Raw genomic sequence first — 17,663 nt, forward strand, 5'->3', positions numbered from 1 at the left:
ATGACCAGTCAAATGCTTGGCGACTTAGAGCAACAGATGCAGACAATTCATAAAGATATAAACGCTGCCCAGGATTGATAGAGACAATATACGGATAAGAAGAGGACAGTCAGAGAAATCAAAGAAACAGTTATAGTCTTCAATTGAATACGGACCAAAAGAATTTCTTTATCTCTAGGGGAGGATAAGTAGTTATCCCCCAGATATTGTGGACCAAAGGAAGTAAGTGACTTAACCTACGAACTTCTTTTATCTCCTCATCTCAAAGTTCTTAACGCCTTCTATAGAAATATGTGCCAAACCCAAATCATGGAAAGACGGTAAAACTTCAGTGGCAAGATACCGTTGGCTTCTAGGTTACGCTAACTCCTTCCTTTATATAAGTCGTAACTTTTACTTATCGCTCACAGTAATCTTACTTCCATCGATCTCCTTCTTCTTAATCTCCTTCATGGCTTGGCAACAAGAATTAGTTTTATCCATGATGATTTCTCACCTTCAAGACGGAAGCGAGTCTATGAAGAAGGATTTTATAGAACTGTATGAGCGCTCACTTTTTCCTCACCTAGGAACTTCTGTAGCTCAAACCAAATGGCGGACCTATCAAGACATAACTAGGGTAACACCGTGGAGTCAGCAGCACTTTCGTAACAATGTCTGCTTGGCCATGGTTATTGAAGCTTTGGGTTTGGGTCCCCGATACTACTGCGTCATGAGATCAAGACATCTTGGGTTTTCTGAGCGGGTCTTCTTACTGGCGTGTTTTCTTCCTCATCAGAAGATATGCCTTTACCCCGTTTTTGGCTTGCCTCTCAGAGGTCCGTTTGTTAGATCACCTCATACCACTGAGATAGGTGCAGCAATAACCAACAGAATCATTCCCATAGATGAGTTACCTTATACGTGCGCAGCTTGTGAGTGCTGCTTTTGTGATCATATGATGGACGGGCTTATGGAAGTGTAAAGAGTTCTTCTATCTTTACTGTATATGTTCCAAGAATGAATAAAGTTTAAATCTTATTCTTGTCTTGACCCTTACTCTCTTTGAGACTTTTTTAATTGGTGATTAATCTTAATTAAAAATTTTCTCTCAGTCCATACTTGTGCATCTTGCGAAATTACCCCAGTTGCCAGATGAGGGCATCTCGCGTTTTTCAAGTGGGAGAGAATGTAAGATTCCTTCCCAGCCTCTCAAAATGTCCAGCATCTTTCCCTGTAATCAATCCCTCTTCAGAAACATAAAAGACTTGTTTCTAACTGTTTTAACCTAGAGAGAGAAAATATTCTAGAGAGAGAATATTCAGATTTTTAATATTTTTGGATAGAAAATTATCTCATCTTATTAAAATAAGTTTCCCTGAAACAAAAATTCAAAAAGAACTTTCCAATGTGCAATTGGAATTAATTGGAAATGGGTATAAAGGACCTTAGCCTAAGGGTCTAGATTTTCAGAAATTTTTGGATTATGGTCCAATTAAGGTTCCTATGGGCCAATAGCATCAATCCATGTGTAGGGAGGAGATTTGTAAAAGAAGATACCCAAAAATGAGTAAATGCTCACATAAGATGAAGAGTTGAAAATGTACAAGGCTTATTAGTAAAAAACTATGAGCAATATTAAAAATATGAGATATTTTGGGTATCCAAAAATGAGTAAATGCTCACATAAGATGAAGAGTTGAAAATGTACAAAGTTTATTAGTAAAAAACTATGAGCAATATTAAAAATATGAGATATTTTGGGTATAATGATTCCATTTTGACACATATGTAAGGAAGGGGAGTTCTTTAAAGGAGGTCCATATTTCACATAAGATGAAGAGTTGAAAATGTACAAGGTTTATTAGTAAAAAACTATGAGCAATATTAAAAATATGAGATATTTTGGGTATAATGATTCCATTTTGACACATATGTAAGGAAGGGGAGTTCTTTAAAGGAGGTGCATATTTCACATGCTTGAATGAGTTTTAAACTCATAAAATTTGAGATATTTCATCTCTCCTCTCTCCTCATTCAAGTCTAGTTCCAAAAAGTTAGCTTAACTGACCTAAAAATGGTCAAATATATTGACCAAACTGATTTAGAAAATTCTAGAATCAGTTTGTTTGGTTAGGAGCTCAATTTTTCCTATAAATAGAAGCCTCCCCCTTGTTGAAAAATATATAGTGTTTATGCATCGTTACTCTACTCCACCTAAGCCAAGAACTATGAATTCATTAATAATTCACTAGTTTTTGGAGCTTCCCTCTTTCTTCAATCCCCATTGGTGGCTCCATCAACATACTTAACCAATTGATTGGTTGGGGGCCTCTACCGTGAACAAAGAATCAAGCAATTTGTAAGGTAAATAGTGAATATTGATCTTTTCTATAATTTCACAATGTTTCTCTCTTCTCAACCCCTGTCAAGCTTGAGAAGCTTAATTGGTATGGTTTTTAAATGCTATTGAAGTTAATTGAGGAATAGTAGTGAAGAGTTACATAATTTGAAGAATGCTATTGAAGTAAATTGATTAATGATAGTAAAGAATTACATAAATTTCCATTTATATTTAAATTCTAATGGTTTTTATGTAATTTCTCTCTCTCACTCAGGAAATGGTCATACTCATGACCCATTCTCAATCCAAATGAAGCTTTTCATAAAGCTTTTTCTTAATCCAAGATTAATCTATGCTTGAGACCAAATTAATGATTTTTTTTATGCTTTTAGTTTATGTATTTCATGAATATTGATGATTCAATCCATTATGGAATATTGATCCAATTAGGGATCATTCTAATTATTTCTTAATGTTAAGCTTTATCCCTTAGAAAAATTGAGATTTATCAGTCATAGCAGGAGAGCTATGGCAAAATTTTTATAAAAATTACGCATAAAATAATTTTATTCAAAGCATGAAAAGAGGACTTCCTACCATATTCTAGGAATTATCATCCTAGATTAATTGAAGATATTCATTGTAATCATAGAGAAATTGATTTTTATATTATGCATAATTGATTTTCATGCATAGAGGTATGCATAAAAGATTATTATTTTAACATAAAAGTGTCCTTTTTATCATAATTAGATTTCATGCATAGAGGTATGCATAAAAGATTATTATTTTAATGTAAAAGTATTACTTTTATCATATTTGAATTTCATGCATAGAGGTATGCATAAAAGATTATTACTGTAATGTAAAAGTGTTACTTTTATCATATTTGAATTTCATGCATAGAGGTATGCATAAAAGATGATTATTTTATTACAAAAGTGTTACTTTTAGCATAATTGAATTTCATGCATAGAGGTATGCATAAAAGATGATTATTTTATTACAAAAGTGTTACTTTTAGCATAATTGAATTTCATGCATAGATGTATGCATAAAAGATGATTATTTTATTATAAAAGTGTTACTTTTATCATATTTGGATTTCATGCATAGAGGTATGCATAAAAGTTGATTATTTTATTATAAAAGTGTTACTTTTAGCATAATTGAATTTCATGCATAGATGTATGCATAAAAGATGATTATTTTATTATAAAAGTGTTACTTTTATCATATTTGGATTTCATCAATAGAGGTATGCATAAAAGTTGATTATTTTATTATAAAAGTGTTACTTTTATCATATTTGGATTTCATGCATAGAGGTATGCATAAAAGTTGATTATTTTATTATAAAAGTGTTACTTTTATCATATTTGGATTTCATGCATAGAGGTATGCATAAAAGTTGATTATTTTATTATAAAAGTGTTACTTTTATCATATTTGGATTTCATGCATAGAGGTATGCATAAAAGATATTCTTTTTATACTAAAAGTGTGATTTTCATCATAAATGGATTTTATGCATAACTTAGATGCATAAGAGAAATTCTTTTGTTTTAAAAGTGTAATTCCTACCAAATTGAATTTATGCATAAGAAGATGCATAAAAGATTGATTTTTATTTCGAAAGTGTTAGTCTCCCTAAATGGAATGTATGCATAAATAAATGTGTAGAGAAATCTTATATCAAATATAAGAATTCTCTTAAAAAAAGATATGAAATGTGATAAGATGTGATAAGAGGTGTATGAGATGTGATAAGATTTGATAAGATGTGTATGGGAAGTGATAGGATGTGATAAGAGGTGTATGAGATGTGAAAAGATGTGATAAGATGTGTATGAGATGTGATAGAATGTGTTAAAATGAGTTAGGATGTGTTAAGATGTATATGGGATGTGTTAGGACGAGAATGGATGTAATATGGTTGTATGAATGTGATGTGGATGTATACATGTAGATGTATATGTATGAATGTGAATGTGGATGTGGATGTATGGATGTAGATACGGATATGTATGTATGTATGTGGATGTATGGATGTGGATGTGTATGTATGAATGAGGATGTATGGATGTGGATGTGTATGTATGAATGAGGATGTGAAAATGGATGTATGTATGTAGATGTGGATGTATGGATGTGAATGTGAATGAAGAGGTGGATGTGGATGTATGGATGTAGATATGGATTTGGATGTATGTATGTGAATGTGGATGTATGAATGAGGATGTGAAAATGGATGTATGCATGTGAATGTGGATGTATGAATATGAATGTGGATGTGTGGATGTGGAAATGGAGGTATGGATGTATGAATGTGGATGTGGATGTGGATGTGGATGTATGCATGTAGATGCGTATGTATGAATGTGAAATTGGATGTATGATGTGGACGTACGAACATGGATATGTATGTAGAATAATGAATATGAAGGTGTATGTGAGATAATGTGTAGTCTATATGAGTGAATGGATGAGAACGAGTACACATTGAATGGAATGTGGAATAAGTAATGTGGTCCGAGAGAGTGGATAATATGGAAAGACAAGAGTTCGTTATAGAAACTGTATTTTGTGACTGTTTGTAAATGACTGTTTTATGTCAAGAATGCTGGAGAAGCATTTTGACCGTCTTGAGGATTAAGGTCATGAAGACCGAACTGATAAAGTTTCAACTACTGACGGAGAGTCAATGGAGGACGTCTCGCGTAGCAAGGTCGATCCAGGTCTTGACCAGCCTCGGTTCGATTTAAATGGTGAGCTTCCGGTATGGTGGATGAGGGACCAAGGAAGCGGCCTATGAGTGAAGCGCTAGGTCACCTGCGAAGGATCCTAGAGGGTGCTGACCATACGGTGCTCGGGCTCTGGGTCGCCGAAGATACCCACACGTGCGTCGTGGAAGATATTGGAACAAGGAGTAAGAGTTGTTTTCTGAAACCGGGCATGGATCTGGTTGATTGACCTTGCTGGTCCTCAACGGATGAGTCCATGGCTCTTTTATATGGATTGTGGGTTGATCTTGCTGATCTTCCCCACGGAGATTCCATTCTATTATATGAATATATTGCCGGTTACTATGAGCTAGGAACTATGGAAAAGGCCCCTGAGAGAACAGGTGGTGAGCGTTCTTGTTGCTAATGATGCCATAAGTACACCGATGAAAGAATGACTGGAAATAAGGATTCAACCAGAGACTTTGAGGATTGTCATCAGTGACATAATGGTTTTATTAAAGGATTGTTTTAAAGCTAGTTGATGCTAAGAAAAAGGCAATTTCATATTGGGTGTGTAAGTGGTGTGACTAGTTTTATGTTTGCATGAACTTCCGGCTAGGGGCCTTGGAACTCTTTTCCTTGGTACCCGGTACAAAACCTAACCAAATTCTTAATTGGATCCCATCACTACAGTGGTTGGGCAGTTGGCTAACCCATGGGACTGGAAGGGGTTAGGCTGGACTGATGGATCCGTAAATCGAGATTTAATTTCTATTATTACGATAGATGAAGTAAATCTCGGATAGAAATTGTTCTATGGATAGGAATCAACGGCTGTGCCTCTTGATGGGAAAAAAAGCGTTGATCCCAATGATCCAAGTGCAAGTTTCTTCCTTGATTTGACCAAGTACCGTTAAAGGTGCAGTCAGATCAGTTTGATCAGTAATGATCTTGACTACGTTAGAGTAAAGAGTTATCCTGGTGGAATTGCCCGTGCTTTCCGGGTAAAGGAAGTTTTTCCAGTTTTGGTTTTGGACAAACCGACGGATTAGTCTCTTGTCTGGATATCCGTGGGCGAGGCCCCGAGTGTGAGACCCCTACCCGCGCACGATGTGCTACTTCCGCTGCTAGTACCCTGAATCCGTTGTTGCGCGGTGGAGATCGGGATCTCACAGTCCCATTTATCCTCATTGTGGTTTTGCTCAGTTTATTGCTTTTCAACCAAAAATTCAGCAATCAGCAATTTTCAATCAAAATCCAATTCAACTCATCCGTTCTCAATCAGAATTTTAAAATCATATCAACCACATTCGAATTCATCATCTGGATAACATTTTGGCTTATAATTTCAAGATCTTAGATTTACTTGTACATACTGCTAGTAAAGAGTTGTAGTTATACCCTCGGTATATACGGGTAGTGTCATGGTCCTTGGAACTATAAGGTAAATACCATCATATCTAGGCCTCAAGCAAGTCAAGGATTCCATATATTTGTAGTACTTCCATCTGAAGACTCAATTATCAATTTATGAATTTCAGTCTGAATAACAATTTGTATAAATTTTATCACACAATTACAACCTTTTACTATTTCTTCAAAATTTTTTGACATTTTTGGCTTCTTGGTTGATCCACATTAGCCAAATTTGCTCTGATACGAGCTGTAAGATCCCTATCCCCACCGCGCAATGAATTCAGGGGTGCTAGCAGCGAAAGTAGCACTTCTTGCATGGGGCAGGGTCCCACACTCGGGGCCTCACCCACCATGGATATTCGTACAACAGACTAATCCATCGGTTCTTCCAAAACCGAACCTAGAAAAACTTCCCTTGCTCGAAAAACACAAGCAATTCCTCCAAGATAAATTTTCTCTAACGTAGTCAAAAGCCTTATCTAACAGAACTGATCTGACCAAGCCCGTAAGTCCCATAGTCGAATCAAGGAAAAGATTGCACTTAGATCATAGAGACTAACGCTTTTTTCCTCAGTGAGAGGCACAGCCGTTGCCATAGAACAATTTTTGCCTAGGATTTACTTCATCTATTAAGTCAATATTAGGTAATTTGGGAAAAATCTCACATTTTGGGAATCAATTACTCCATATAGTTTTGGACATATCTTAAACATACTAGCTCCAAATTTGTCGGAGATCATAGATTTAGATTCTACTCTTCAAGATCTTTCCGATGATATGTCACATGAGGGGGTTTTGACAAACTTTTGGATAAGTTCACCATGCTCCCATTTTTCAAATGGGAATGGGATTTTTCCCAAATTATCTAATATGGTGTTTATTGTACCATAACAGAATTGAGTCTCAATTTAAGGATCCATCAGCCCCATATCTAGTCTCATGGGTTAGCTATTTGCCCAACCACTGTAGTGATGGGATCCAATTAGGAATTTGGTTAGGTTTTGTCACAGGTACCAGGGAAAAGAGTTCCCAGGCCCCCTAAGTGGATATTCATGCAAACTTAAAACTAGTCACAATACTTACACACCCTATATGAAATTGCCTTTTTCACAGAATCAGCTATCTTTAAAAACAATCATTTAATGAAACCATTGAGTCACTGATCCTAATCCTCAAAATCTCTGGTTAAATCCTTATTTCCAATCATTCCTTCATCGGTGTACCTATGGCATCATTAGCAACTAGAATGCTCACCACCTGTCCACTCAGGGGCCTTTTCTCGATAGTTCCTTGCTCATAGTAATCGGCAATATATTCACATATCAAAATGGAAACTCCATTGAAGATTAGCAAGATCAACCAATGGATCCATATAAAAGGACCATGGACTCAACCGTTGAGGACCAGAAAGGTCAATCAACCAGATCCATGCCCGAATTCAAAAAACAATTCTTACTCCTTGTTCCAATATCTTCCACGACGCACATGTGGGTATCGTCGGTGGCCCAGAGCCCGTATGGTCAACACCCTCTAGGATCCTTCACAAGTGACCTAGCACTTCACTCATAGGCCACTTCCTTGGTCCCTCATCCACCGTACTGGAAGCTCACCATTTTAATCGAACCGAGGCTGGTCAAGACCTCGGTCGACCTTGCTACGCGAGACGTCCTTCATTGACTCTCTATCAGCTATTGCAACTTATTAGATTAGGTCTCCCACCACGACCTCATTCATAAGACGGTCAAATTGCTTCCCCAACATTCTTGACATAAAACATTCATAAAAAAACAGGTCATAAATACAGTTTCTATAACAAACTCTTGTCTTTCCACATTGTTCAACATCAACTACATTATTTAATTCCACAACCATTTCACAAGTATTCCTATTCTCATCCAATCACATCATTTTCATCTCATCACATCTTTCCTCAATTTATCCTCATCAGATCTCATCCACTCGCATCTACCCATATCCACATCTCATCACATCACATTCATTCACATCTTTTCTCAATTTATCCTTATCACTCGCATCTGCCCATATCCACATCTCATCACATCACATTCATTCACATTTCATCCATTCAGACCACATCACATTCACTCACAACTCATTCATTCATTTTACCTCACATCTCATTCATTCACATCTATCCCGATTCACATTACATTCATTCATTCATATCTATCCCGATTCACATTACATTCATTCATATCCATCACATTCACATTCATTCATATCCATCACATTCATTCTCATCACACCATTAAATAACATCACTTCTATCCACATCATATCTCATTCAGACACATCTCATCTCATTCATCCACATTCATCCAATCGTTCACATGTACGACTACTCATATCTTTCTATACATTCATATCTATCACTTCACATCCACATATATTCATGTCACATCACATCACATTCTTTCACATACACATCTATATCTGTTCTTTCACATACATCCACATCCATTCTTTCACATACTCATTCACATCCAATTCACATACACATTCATATCCATTCTTCTCATACACATCCTTATCCTTTCTTTTACATACTCATTCACATCCATTATCATCACATACATTCGCTCGCATCCCATATCATTCATTTACATTGTGATTCACATGACATCACATCTCATCCATTCATTCACATTTATATGATTCACATCGCATCTCATCACATCTATCCACTTCACATTCTCATCACCTCTATTCACATCACATCCATCCATTCATTCCCATCTATCTGATTCACATCACATCTCATCACATCTATCCACATCACATTCTCATCACTTCTATTCATATCACATCCATCCATCCATTCATTCACATCTACCTGATTCTCATCACATTCGTTTAAACATAGAATTTAAGAGAATTCTAATTTTTGATACAAAGATTCTTTACGTAACTATTTGTGCATAAAATCAACTTCAGTGGAAATAACACTTTTAACAAAATCCTTTTATGCATCTATTTATGCATAAATTCAATTTTAAGTAAAATAACACTTTTAAAATAAAAATAAATCCTTTATGCATCTTTCTATGCATAAAGTCAATTTTAATGAAAATAACACTTTTGGAATAAAAATAAATCCTTTATGCATCTTTCCATGCATAAAATCAATTGTAATGAAAATAACACTTTTGGAATAAAAATAAATCCTTTATGCATCTTTCTATGCATAAAATCGAATTTAATGACAATAACACTTTTGGAATTGAAAAAAATCCTTTATGCATCTTTTTATGCATAAAATCAATTTTATGTAAATAACACTTTTGGAAACAAAATAAATCCTTTATGCATCTTTCTATGCATAAAATCAATTTTATGTAAATAACACTTTTGGAATAAAAAATAAATCCTTTATGTATCTTTCTATGCATAAATTCAATTTCAATGAAAATAACACTTTTGAAATAAAAATAAATCCTTTATGCATCTTTCTATGCATAAAATTAATTTTAATTAAAATAACACTTTTGGAATAAAAATAAATCATTTATGCATCTTTCTAAGCATAAATTCAATTTTAATGAGAATAAAACTTTTGATATAAAAATAAATTCCTTTATACATCTTTCAATGCATAATATCAAAATTAAAGAGAATAACTCTTTTAAAATAAAAATAAATTCCTTTATGCATCTTTTCATGCACAAAATTAATGAGAATAACTCTTTTGAAATAAAAATAAATTCCTTTATGCATCTTTCTATGCATAAAATCAAAATTAATGAGAATAAATCTTTTAAAATAAAAAAAATTCCTTTATGCATCTTTCTATGCATAAAATCAAAATTCATGAGAATAACTCTTTTGAAATAAAATTAAATTCTTTTAGAATGCACAAACGGAAGGAATTACTCTTTTAGAATAACCTAATGATAAACTTTAGTTCCACAAAATTCAAGAAAATTTTGCCATAACCTCCTTTTTAAGGCTGACCATTTCTCAATTTTAACATTCAATTTATGACTTGAATTAATCCAATTTGAATTCTATTATCTCTAATCTACTCCATTTTCTAAAAATTAAGAGAGTAAACAATGAAAAGAGTTTAATCAATCATTTAATTAAACTTTCTAGGATTAAGAAGGGCTGAATTGTAAAGAAGAGAAGGGGGTTGTAAGATTCCTCCCCCAACCCCTTTTTGATGTCTAGTATCTTCCCCTGTAATCAACCCTCTTCAGAAATATAAAGACCCTGTTGCTAACTATTTTAGCCTAGAGAGAGGAAAATTATTCTAGAGAGAGAATATTCAGATTTTGAATATTTTTGGATAGAAAAATATCTCTTATAATTCAGATGAGTTTCCCTGAAACAGAAATTCAAAAAGAATTTTCCAATGTGCAATTGGAATTAATTGGAAATAGGTATAAAGAACCTTAGTCTAAGGGTCTAGATTTTCAGAAAATTTTAGACTATGGTCCAATTAAGGTTCCTATGGGCCAATAGCATCAATCCATGTGTAGGGAAGAGATAAATCCAAATTTGTAAAAAGAAGATACCCAAAAATGAGTAAATGCTCACATAAGGTGAAGAGTTGAAAATGTACAAGGTTTATTAGAAAAAAACTATGAGCAATATTTAAAATATGAGATATTTTGGGTATCCAAAAATGAGTAAATGCTCACATAAGATGAAGAGTTGAAAATGTACAAGGTTTATTAGTAAAGAACTATGAGCAATATTAAAATGATGCCATTATGACACATATGTAAGGAAGGGGAATTCTTTAAAGGAGGTGCATATTTCACATAAGATGAAGAGTTGAAAATGTACAAGGTTTATTAGTAAAAAACTATGAGCAATATTAAAATGATTCCATTATGACACATATGTAAGGAAGGGGAATTCTTTAAAGGAGGTGCATATTTCACATAAGATGAAGAGTTGAAAATGTACAAGGTTTATTAGTAAAAAAACTATGAGCAATATTAAAATGATTCCATTATGACACATATGTAAGGAAGGGGAGTTCTTTAAAGGAGGTGCATATTTCACATGCTTGAATGAGTTTTAAACTCATAAAAATTGAGATATTTCATCTCTCCTCTCTCCTCATTCAAGTCTAGTTCCAAAAAGTTAGCTTAACTGACCTAAAAATGGTCAAATATTGACCAAACTGATTTAGAAAATTCTAGAATCAGTTTGTTTGGTTAGGAGCTCAATTTTTCCTATAAATAGAAGCCTCCCCCTTGTTGAAAAATAGATAGTGTTTATGCATCGTTACTCTACTCCACCTAAGCCAAGAACTGTGAATTCATTTAATAATTCACTAGTTTTTGGAGTTTCCCTCTTTCTTCAATCCCCATTAGTGGCTCCATCAACATACTTAACCAATTGATTGGTTGGGGGCCTCTACCGTGAACAAAGAATCAAGCAAGTTGTAAGGTAATTAGTGAATATTGATCTTTCTATAATTTCTTAATGTTTCTCTCTTCTCAACCCCTCTCAAGCTTGAGAAGCTTAATTGGTATGTTGTTTTTAAATGCTATTGAAGTTTATTGGTGAATAGTAGTGAAGAGTTACATAATTTAATAAATGCTATTGAGGTTAATTTTCATTTATGTTTAAATTCTAATGATTTTTATGTAAATTCTCTCTCTCACTCAAGAAATGGTCATACTCATGACCCATTCTCAATCCAAATCAAGCTTTTCATAAAGCTTTTCCTTAACCCAAGATTAAGCTATGCTTGAGGCCAAATTAATGGCTTTTTTCTATGCTTTTAGTTTATGTATATTGATGATTCAATCCATTATGGATTAAGGATCCAATTAGAGATTATTTTAATTATTTCCTTAATGATAAGCTTTATCCCTTAGAAAAATTGAGATTTATCAGTCATAGCAGCGGAGCTATGGCAAAATTTTTATTAAAATTATGCATAAAATAATTTCATTCAAAGTATAAAAAGAGGACTTCCTACCATATTCTAGGAATTATCATCCTAGATTAATTGAAAGAATTTCATTATAATCATGGAGAAATTAAAATTTAATATCATGCATAAAGGATAAGTTTTTATATCAAAAGTGTTATTTTTACCATTTTTATTTCATGCATAGAAGTATGCATAAAAGAAAAATTTTTATATCAAAAGTGTTACTTTTATCATTTTTAATTTTCATGCATAGAAGTATGCATAAAAGAAAAATTTTTATATCAAAAGTGTTACTTTTATCATTTTTAATTTTCATGCATAGAAGTATGCATAAAGGAAAATTTTTATATCAAAAGTGTTACTTTTATCATTTTTAATTTTCATGCATAGAAGTATGCATAAAGAAAAATTTTTATATAAAAGTGTGACTTTTATCATAATTGAATTTCATGCATAGAGGTATGCATAAAAGTTGATTATTTCATTATAAAAGTGTTACTTTTATCATAATTGGATTTCATGCATGGAGGTATGCATAAAAGATATTCTTTTTATACTAAAAGTGTGATTTTCATCATAAATGGATTTTATGCATAACTTAGATGCATAAGAGAAATTCTTTTATTCTAAAAGTGTAATTCCTACCAAATTGACTTTATGCATAAGAAGATGCATAAAAAAAAAATTGATTTTTAATTCAAAAGTGTCATTCTCATCTAAATTGAATTTATGCATAGGAAGATGCATAAAAGATTGAATTTTAATTCAAAAGTGTCATTTTCATGAACTTATGCATAGGAAGATGCATAAAAGATTGATTTTTCTTCGGAAGTATTAATCTCCTTAAATGGAATTTATGCATAAGTAAATGTGTAAAGAAATCTTATATCAAATATAAGAATTCTCTTGTATTCTATAAATAAGATATGAGATGTGATAGGATGTGATAAGAGGTGTATAAGAGGTGATAAGAGGTGATAAGATGAATTAAGATGTGATAAGATGTGTATGGGATGAGGTGAGAAGTGTATGTGATAGAATAGGATGTATATGGGTTGTGATAGGGCGAGAATGGATGTGATGTAAAAGATTGGATGTGAAGACATATGGGGTTACATGAATGGGAATGTGGAAATGGATGTATCTATGTGGATGTGTGGATGTGGAGATGGGAGTATGGATGTATGAATGTGAAAGTGGATGTATGAATGTGAAAATGGATGTATGCATGAAGATGTATATGCATAGATGTGAATGTGGATGTAGATGTGGATGTATAGATGTGAATGGGAATGTGGATGTGGATGTATGTATGTATGTGGATGTAGATGTGAATGTATAGATGTGAATGGGAATGTGGATGTGGATGTATATGAATGTGGATGTAGATGTGGATGTATAGATGTGAATGGGAATGTGGATGTGGATGTATATGAATGTGGATGTAGATGTGGATGTATAGATGTGAATGGGAATGTGGATGTGGATGTATGTATGTATGTGGATGTGGATGTATGTATGTATGTGGATGTGGATGTATGAATGAGGACGTGATAATGGATGTATGCATGTAGATGTGGATATATGGATGTGAATATGAATGTGGATGTGGATGTGGATGTATGGATGTGGATATGGATGTGTATGTATGAATGTAGATAAGGGATGTGGATGTATAAATGAGGATGTGAAAATGGAGGTATGCATGTAGATGTGGATGTATGGATGTGAATATGGATGTGGATGTGGAGGTATAAATGAGGATGTGAATGTGGATGTGAATGTGAATGTGGATGTATAGATGTGGATATGGATGTGTATGTATGAATGTGGATATGGGATGTGGATGTATAAATGAGGATGTGAAAATGGATGTATCCATGTAAATGTGGATGTATGAATGTGAATGTGAATTAATGTGTCGTCGATATGAGGAAATGGATGAGAATGAGTACACATTGAATGGAATGTGGAATAAGTAATGTGGACTAAGGAGGGATAATGTGGAAAGACAAGAGTTTGATTTAGAAACTGTATTTTGTGACTGTTTGTAAATGACTGTTTTATGTCAAGAATGCGGGGGAAGCATTTTGACCATCTTGTGGATTAAGGTCATGAAGACCTAACTGTTAAAGTTGCAACTGCTGACGGAGAGTCAATGGAGGACGTCTCGCGTAGCAAGGTCGACCGAGGTCTTGACCAGCCTCGATTCGATTTAAATGGTGAGCTTCCGGTACGGTGGATGAGGGACCAAGGAAGCGGCCTATGAGTGAAGCGCTAGGTCACCTGCGAAGGATCCTAGAGGGTGCTGACCATACGGTGCTCGGGCTCTGGGTCGCCTAGGATACCCACGCGTGCGTCGAGGAAGATATTGGAACAAGGAGTAAGAGTTGTTTTGTGAAACCGGGCATGGATCTGGTTGATTGACCTTGCTGGTCTTCAATGGATGAGTCCATGGCTCTTTATATGGATCTGTTGGTTGATCTTGCTGATCTTCAACGAGAGTCCATCTTGATTTTTATAAGTGATTATATTGCCGAGTATTATGGGCTAGGAACTATTGAAAAGGCCCCTGTGTGGACAGGTGGTGAGCGTTCTAGTTGCCAATGATGCCATAGATACTCTAATGAAGGAATGATGGGAAATTATGAATCAACCGGATAAATTGGAAGATTGTGATCAGTGGTATTATGGTTTCATTAAAGGATTGTTTTAAAGTTAGCTAATGCTAAGAAAAAGGCAATTTCATATTGGGTGTGTAAGTGGTGTGGCTAGTTTTATGTTTGCATGAACTTCCGGCTAGGGGGCCTTGGAACTCTTTTCCTTGGTACCCGGGACAAAACCTAACCAAATTCCAAATTGGATCCCATCACTACAGTGGTTGGGCGGTTGGCTAACCCATGGGATCGGATGGGGTTAGGCTGGACTGATGGATCCGTAAATCGAGATTTAAATTCTATTATTACGATAGATGATTTAAATCCCGGATAGTAAATTGTTCTATGGATAGGAATCAACGGCTGTGCCTCTTGATGGGGAAAAAAGCGTTGATCCCAATGATCTAAGTGCAAGTTTCTTCCTTGATCTGACCAAGTACCGTTAGAGGTGCAGTCGGATCGGTTTGATCAGTAATAATCTTGACTACGTTAGAGTAAAGAGTTATCCTGGTGGAATCGCCCATGCTTTCCGGGGAAGGGAAGTTTTTTTCGGGTTCGGTTTTTGAAAAACCGACGGATTAGTCTCTTGTCCGGATATCCGTGGGTGAGGCCCTGAATGTGGGACCCCTGTCCCGCGCGAGAAGTGCTACTTCCGCTGCCAGTATCTTGAATCTGTTGCTCGATGGGAACAGTGGGATCTTACAGTTGGTATCAGAGCATTTGGCTAATAAAGATCAACTGAGAAACCAAATATGTCAAAAATTTATCAAGAAGCACAAAAAAGGTTGTAATTGTGTGATATAATTCATACAATTTGATATTCAAACTGAAATTCATAATTTGGTAATTGGGTCTTCAGATGGAAGTACCGCAATTATATAGAATCCTTGACTTGCTTGAGGCCTAGACATGATGGTATTTACCTTATAATTCCAAAGGCCGTGACTATCCGTATATACCGAGAGTATAACTGCAGCTCTTTACTGACAGTATATACGAGTAAATCTAAGACTTGAAATTATAAGCGTTAATGCTATCCAGATGATGATTTCGAATGTGGTTGATATGATTTTTAATTCTGTTTGAGAATTGATGAATTGAATTGGATTCTGATTGAAAAATGACGATTTCTGAAATTTAGTTGAAATGTAATAAGCTGAGTGAAACCACAATGAGGATGAATGGGACGAGTCCCAGTGATGATATTCATAACTGGAATGATGATAGTGATTTCAGCAAATCACTATGAGATTAGTGGATTGTGCTGTCAAAGTGCTACTGTTAACACTTGACTTGGTATATCAAGTTAAGGGATGACAAATTGAAAACTTGCTTGACTGAAATTCCCGTGGAGGAATGTTCAGAAAGAAAAATTTTCGATCTGATGGACCATTATCGTGTTAAAGATATGAATGATATGATCTGAAATGAATTGTTATTTAATGATGAGTTCTATATAAGGGATATTTATCCCCGTATTCTGTTGGGTTGACCAGAATATAAGGAACCCTAGAATAAATTGGATCTTAAGAAAAAGAGTTGTCCTCTACTTGGCGAGATGAGGACATCTCGCACTTTTTTAAGTGGGGTAGAATGTAAGATTCCTCCCCTGCCTTCGAGGTATACAGGAGTAAGAATCTCCCTTTTTGATCTTATAATTATTCCCTCTTAAAAATAAAAGAAAGATTCTGTTTAAAAAAAAAGGAAGACCCTTTCCCTAGAATACTTCTCAGGAGTCACGCTGTTTTAAGGATTCAGAACAATGAGTTCAGAAGTGAAAATCGGTGTTTTGGATACCAAGGTTTTGGTTTTCATTCGAGTACGGCCCAAAAGAAGTTCTTTATCTCTTGGGGAGTATAAGAACTTATCCCCCAGATATTGTGAGCCTTATATCTGAATTCAATGAAAGTAGATGACTTAGCCTACAAGCTTCTTTTACCTCCTCATCTCAAAGTTCTTAATGTATTTCATAGAAATATGTGCCAAATCCAAATCATGGAAAGACGATAAAACTTCAGTGGCAAGATACCGTTGGCTTCTAGGTTACGCTAACTCCTTCCTTTATATAAGTCGTAACTTTTACCTGTCGTTCACAGTAATCCTACTCCCATCGATCTCCTTTCTTCTTAATCTCCTTCATGGCTTGGCAACAAGAACTAGTTTTATCCATAATGATTCCTCACCTTCAAGACGCAAGTGAGTCTGTGAAGAAGGATTTTATAGAACAGTATGAGCGCTCACTTTTCCCTCACTTGGGAACTTCTGTAGCGCAGACCAAATGGCGGACCTATCAAGACATAACTAGGGTAACACCCTGGGGTCAACAAAATTTTCGTAATAATGTCCGCTTGGCCATGGTTATTGAAGCTTTGGGTTTGGGTCCCCGATACTACTGCGTCATGAGATCAAGGCATCTTGGGTTTTCTGAGCGGGTCTTCTTACTGGCGTGTTTTCTTCCTCAAGAGAAGATATGCCTTTACCCCGTTTTTGGCTTGCCTCTCAGAGGTCCTTTTGTTAGAACACCTCATACCACTGAGATAGGCGCAGCAATAACCCACAGAATCATTCCCATAGATGAGTTACCTTATACTTGTGCAGCTTGTGAGGACTGCTTTTGTGACCATATG

The sequence above is a fragment of the Cibotium barometz genome, chromosome 10, assembly GCF_041138505.1.
Source record: "Cibotium barometz isolate CiBa-2024 chromosome 10, ASM4113850v1, whole genome shotgun sequence".
NCBI classification, from domain to species: Eukaryota; Viridiplantae; Streptophyta; class Polypodiopsida; order Cyatheales; family Cibotiaceae; genus Cibotium; species Cibotium barometz.